Below are 6000 nucleotides of genomic sequence, written 5' to 3' on the forward strand. Positions count from 1 at the left end.
GCAAATTTTTTGTATTGGCCTCTTTTAATGCTTGTTTCCTTGATGTACAGGAACTGGAGAGTGATGTTGATGATCCTACTGCTACTCCTAAGATTTGGAGGAGCTTCCTTGACATTGGAATCTCTATGTTGAAGATGGCATGTGAAATTTCCTTTTGTGGGATAGGTTGCTACAAGATTTCCTACAGGAAACCTACAGGATGTCCTGTAGCTACCTCTCCCCTAAACTTTTCATACTTTTCTTCACTTCTGGAGCATGAGGATTATTGAAATGGGTAGAGAAGGAGTCTATTGATTGGTAGGTGAGAGGTATAGCCTTTAGGTATTGTCCCTTTGTCCTCTGTTCTCACCCTCTTCTATTTTTTTTTCTTCTTTAAAGACTGTAATTTTTTGAATTGACTTATTGGATGGATGCATGGGTAACGTGGTGATGAGAGGCATGGTGTTGATGTGGTGGAGTAAATATTTTATTTTTTTGACACAGGTTGGTCATCCCCTTTCTCTAGGGTCACTTTTCTTTGGATTCCCAAGCCACTGTAATTCCTACAGGAAACTCCTGTAGGTTTTCAGGGAATCTTGTAGGATTATAGGGAATCCTGGAGAAAACACAGAGACTATGTAAATTGAGCTAGAGGAGTTCATAAATGGAGGGATTGATGGGATAATGAATAATATGGGATGGAGGAATGAAAATATGGATTGTGTAGGTCCTTTTGTTCCTCTCAAGTTGCTCTGATCCTCTTCTTGCTGACCTACAAATAACATTTTCAAACATTTTATTTCTCTCTCTCTCTCTCTCTCTCTCTCTCTTTTCTAAAACAACTAGTCTACCTCCAAGAGGGTTTCATCCTAGCTTCTTGCCTTGGGTGTCTCAAAAGAGTTTTTCACCCAGAGATATTTTTATTTTTTCTTTTCTTTTCAACACCATTGGGCCACCTCAAGAGGTTTTCAACCCAACAATGGGACTCATGTGCCTCATGGAGGTTTTTACTTGAGTAAATTTATTTATTTATTTTTTATTTTTTTCAGGGACTTGATGGGGTAGAAGCTGAGACTTGCTCCACCACCATCATTGTATTTTTGATGCTATTAATGAATTATTTCTTTGACAAGGGCTTCTTGTAGACCTTCAATTTGTACCCATTTACAAATAAATGGATAGCCTCTGCATCAATGGTTATTATCTGTACTGAACCATTGTCATGACATTTTTCTATGACATAAGGCCCCAACCATCTAGTACTTAACTTGCCTTTAAAATCCTTGGATATGGAATCATATAATAAAGCCCAATCAGCTTATTGAATTTTTTTTTCCTTTATTTTATTGTCATGCCAAATATTCCTTTGAACTTGAGTCACCTCTATGTGCAAGAGAGCCTGCATCCTAAATTCGTCTAACCCATTCAGCTAGAGCAATCTCTCTTGTTGTGCCCTGGTGAGATCTAGATCCAGTTGTGCGCACATCCTTAAGGTGTTGTATTAAAATTCTATTGACAATATGGCTTTCTTCCCATAGACCAACTTATAAGGAGTGAATCCAATGTTGGTATTTTAGGTGGTATTGTAGTCCCAAGTGGCCTCAACTAATCTATCTGCCCAGTCCTTTCTACTGTTGCTAATCACTTTGGTCAGAATGCCTTCCAGCGCTCTATTGGTTACCTCCACTTGCCCATTAGCTTGAGGGTGGTAAGGAGTGGATGTTCTATGCTTGATCTTGTGCTGGCTTAACAAATTTTCAATAATGTGAGATGAAAACTGACTGCCTTGATCAGTGACCAGTTCTCTAGGGTACCCAAACTTATAAAATACATTTTCCCTTAAGAACTCAACCACTTTCTCTTCTGTTGCTACTTTGATGGCCTTGGCTTCATCCCACTTGGTTAAATAGTTAGTGCACACAATGATGTACTGCTTTTTCCTGGATGGAGGGTCAATGGGTCCAATGAAATCCATGCCCCACTTGTCAAATGGCTTGAAGTCACTTGAGGTTGCAGAGGCATTTCATCCCTTGGGGTAGGTTTCCCCATCCTTTGGCACTGATCACACTGACTAGTATACCTCCTCACATCCTGGTGAAGAGTGGGCCAGTAATAACTAGCTTGTAACACCTTGAATGCTATCCTTTTGGCTGCAAAGTGACCTCCACAAGGCCCATCATGACATGTCAGAAATATGTCAAAGACTTCCTCCTCCCTAACACATCTCAGAATTTGATCTGGGCCTAGTTTGAAGAGGTTATCCCCAATCCAAGTGAATGGGCCACTCTTCCTCACAATCTTGCTCTTTTCCTTGGAGGGCAAATTTGGTGGAAACTATGAAGACACCAAGTAATTTTCTATGTCAGCAAACCATGGAGAGAGAACTAAAATGGCGAAAAAGTGTTCATTTGGTAACTAATCATCAACCATTTCTTCCTCCCCAGCAGGAAAAGTTAATCTAAATAAAAAATTTGCAACAACATTCTCCTTGCTAGGCTTATCAATAATAGTTAAATTAAACTATTGCAATAAAAGTAACCATCTAATAATCCAGGTGTTTACATCAGGTTTATTCATCAATTATTTAATTGCAGCATGGTGAGTACATACAAATGTTTGGTAACCTGTAATGTAATGCCTAAATTTGTTCAATGAATGCACAATAGCGAGGAGCTCCTTTTGAGTCACTGTGTAGTTCATCTTGGCTTTTGACAGATTCTTACTGATGAAGTGAATGGCATAAGCTAGCTTTTCATCTATCTGGCCTAGAGTTGATCCTATGGCTTTATGAGAGGCATCAACATGTATATGGAAAGGAAGGACCAATTTGGGCCTTGGAGAATAGGTATCATGGTCAACTTGTCCTTTAGGGTGTCCAATGCCTCTTGACAGCTTTCTGACCATAAAAATTCAGAGTCTTTGGACAATAACCCAAATAAAGGAGAAGCTAACTTGCTGAAGTATTTTATAAATCTCCTATAGTATCCAGATAAACCTAGAAAACTTTTGACATCCCTCTATTTTTGCGGAGGTGGGACCCTTTGGATGATGGCTATCTTATTTGGGTCCACCTGCAGTCCTTTCTGGGATATTGAATGACCTAGAACAATCCCTGCAGTCATCAAGAACTCACATTTTTCAGGACTAAGGGACAAGTTCATTTCAATTCATTTGTTCAGCACCTTACCCAAGTTGGAAAGAGCCTCCTGGAAATAACACCCATATGGTGTAAAATCATCCATATAAATTTCTACTACATCATGGACTAGCTTGGCAAAGATACTCAAGACTACCATCTGGAAAGTGGCAGGTCCATTACATAGGCCAAAAGGAAGGACTCTATAGGTGAAGGTACCCCAAGGACAGGTGAAGGTGATTTATCCTGGTCCTTTGGGCTGATCTGGATTTGATTGTACCCATTGAACCCATCTAGGAAAGAGAAATTTTTTTCCCTACTAGGCCATCCAACACTTGGTCAATGAAAGGTAGAGGGAAATGGTCCTTCTTTTTTGCTTTGTTTAACTCTCAGTAATCGACACAAATCCTCCACTTCCCATTTTTCTTTGGAACCAACACTAAAGGAGAAGCCCAATCACTGTCTAATATAGGGTAAATGAATCCTGCATCCAGCAACTTTTGCAGTTCTTCTTTGAATATATCCTTGAGAGCTGGATTCATTCTTCTTGGGGGTTGTCGGACTAGTTTGTAACCTTCTTTGGTATAAATGTGGTGAGTACACACAAACGGGTGCACTCCCTTCATTTCTTTGTAACTCCAAGCGAAGGCATCCAGATGTTCCCTTAGCATGTTGCACAACTCTTCTTCTTGGTGTAAAAAAAGAGTGGTTGATTTTAAAATTTCTTTCAAGGCCGAATTCTATTGTCTTGACACGAGTAGGGCTTGAATTAGCTAAGCATAGATCAATCTGATGGTTGCTCTTGGTTTCCTTTACTACTTCTTCTAAGGACGTGGTGTTGGGAGTCGGATTTTGGAGTATGTGTTCAATCAAATCATCTTCATCTAGATGTCCTCCTCCCATGTCAACTTCTAGGGTATAGATTTGGGCTGAGTAGACTTCATCTTCTTCCTCCTCTTCTAGCCATAAAGGAAGATCATGTTCTAAATATGGCTGAGCAGGAGGGTACAAGACCAACTATTTCGATAGATGCCCATTTTTTATAGTCATATTTCCAGCCCTGTAGCTGATGCAGGCATCGGTAGTGGCTAACCAAGGCCTCCCAAGTATGAGAGGATAACCACTAAGATTGGCCTTAGGTTGGAGAACTAGGAAGTCTGCAAGGTACTCCGAGGAGTCGACGGAGACCATCACATCCTCAACAATCCCCTCAGGGGCTACTGTGGAATTGTCTGCAAGCTACAAGACTATTGTGGTCTTTCTCAATGAACCCTGGAGATTTAGCTTGAGCATGGTGTCCTTAGTCATCACATTAATGGAATCCCCAAGATCAATCAAGGTGTGTGGGACAATGGTGCCATTAATGTGCACATCTACCACAAGGCTTCCAGGGTCTAAATACTTTGGGCAAATTATCTGCCCCAGCATTAAGTCAGATAGTTGTCCAATGAAATTAATGGTAAGGGTGTCTCTTTTTCACCTCCTGGATGTTTGAAACACTTCTCTTTATTCAGTCTGTTATAAATAGGTACATCCTTAATGGCTTGGAGAAGTGGAATTTTGACACATAGATTTTTCAATTCACCCAGAAGTTCATTCTCATCTAGGGTAGGATGGTCTGGCTGAGTTAATCTTTCAAGAAAGTGTGGTGGATTCACTTTAGGCATACTTTCTTCTCTTTCCTCCTCACTTTCCCTACGTGGAGATGGATGTTGGTTGTCTAGGAGCACTCTCCGAAACCTTAGGTTGATTTCCTGAATTTCCACAACCTAAGCAGGGTAGGATGCCTCTCCATTGTATACTTGTTGTGCTTGTCTGTTGTTCAGGTTCAGATTTCGCTAGTCAAGCATCTGAGGTTGTTTAGGTTGAGCAGGGTGTAAAAGTTGCAGTTGAGTAGGAGTTGAAGGCAATAAAGATGGCACATTATTGTATGAGGGCCTCCACCCCTGGGGTGGTGCATTCCACTGAGGCTGTGGCAGAGTATATGGCTGAAATGACTAGTTGGTCGGTTGGGAATGGTACTGAGGTGCAAAAGACCAGGGAGAAGGTGTAGACTAGGAGGGATGAGTAGGGGGGCCCCAAGAGGGACTAGATGTGTTCTGGTTAAAGTTGTAATATGCATAGGATGACCCTTGCATGCCTTACTAATATGGTTGAGGCCCATGAGGTCTCCTTTGATTTTTGTAGTAGAGTTGTTTTGTTACCCCTTCAGTTCCCTGATACACGACTTTTAGTCCAGGTAGAGAAGGGAACTTGTTTGTGTAGTGGTTTTCTTCACAGACCGAGTAGCTTTCTATAAGGTTTAATGGACATCCATTCCTAGGATGCCTCCTTGCACATCTAGAGCAGAAGATGGCTAATGCTCTCTGTGCTTCCTCCTACTTTCTCTTGATGTGCATCATGTCCATTTCTAGGGAGAGGGTTTGCAGCATTTCACTCTTGAAATATTCCAGCATATTTCCAATTTCACCTTTAATGGAGGTGTTGGAAGAGGATGAGTTGGCCATTGGTTGACTACCCCTACCCTTTTTCTGAGCTACCCTAGAATGTTTCTTAAAGATAGTCTTGATATCTCCATAGTGTAGCTGGTATATGTCCCCACCCGCTGGCAGGTTTAAGGTATCCAGAAGATCTTCCCTTACCCCTCAGAGCCAGACTACCTTCAGTGACTCAGGATCAAGTGTGCACCTGGACCTTTTGTAGCTAAGCTGGAATCTCTCTTCATAATCCTCTAAGGATTCATCATGCCCCTAGGTCAACGTAGAAATTTCCTCTTTAGTGTCTTTGGACCTGCAGTAGTCTCGATACTTTTTGTTGAAGGCTTTCTACATCTGAGCCCAGGTTGTGATGCTATCCCTAGGTAAACCCATGAACCAGCGCAGAGC

This window comes from Pinus tabuliformis, chromosome 9 (assembly GCF_031772625.1).
Source record: "Pinus tabuliformis cultivar Carrire ecotype Pingquan chromosome 9, CPIR1, whole genome shotgun sequence".
NCBI classification, from domain to species: domain Eukaryota; kingdom Viridiplantae; phylum Streptophyta; class Pinopsida; order Pinales; family Pinaceae; genus Pinus; species Pinus tabuliformis.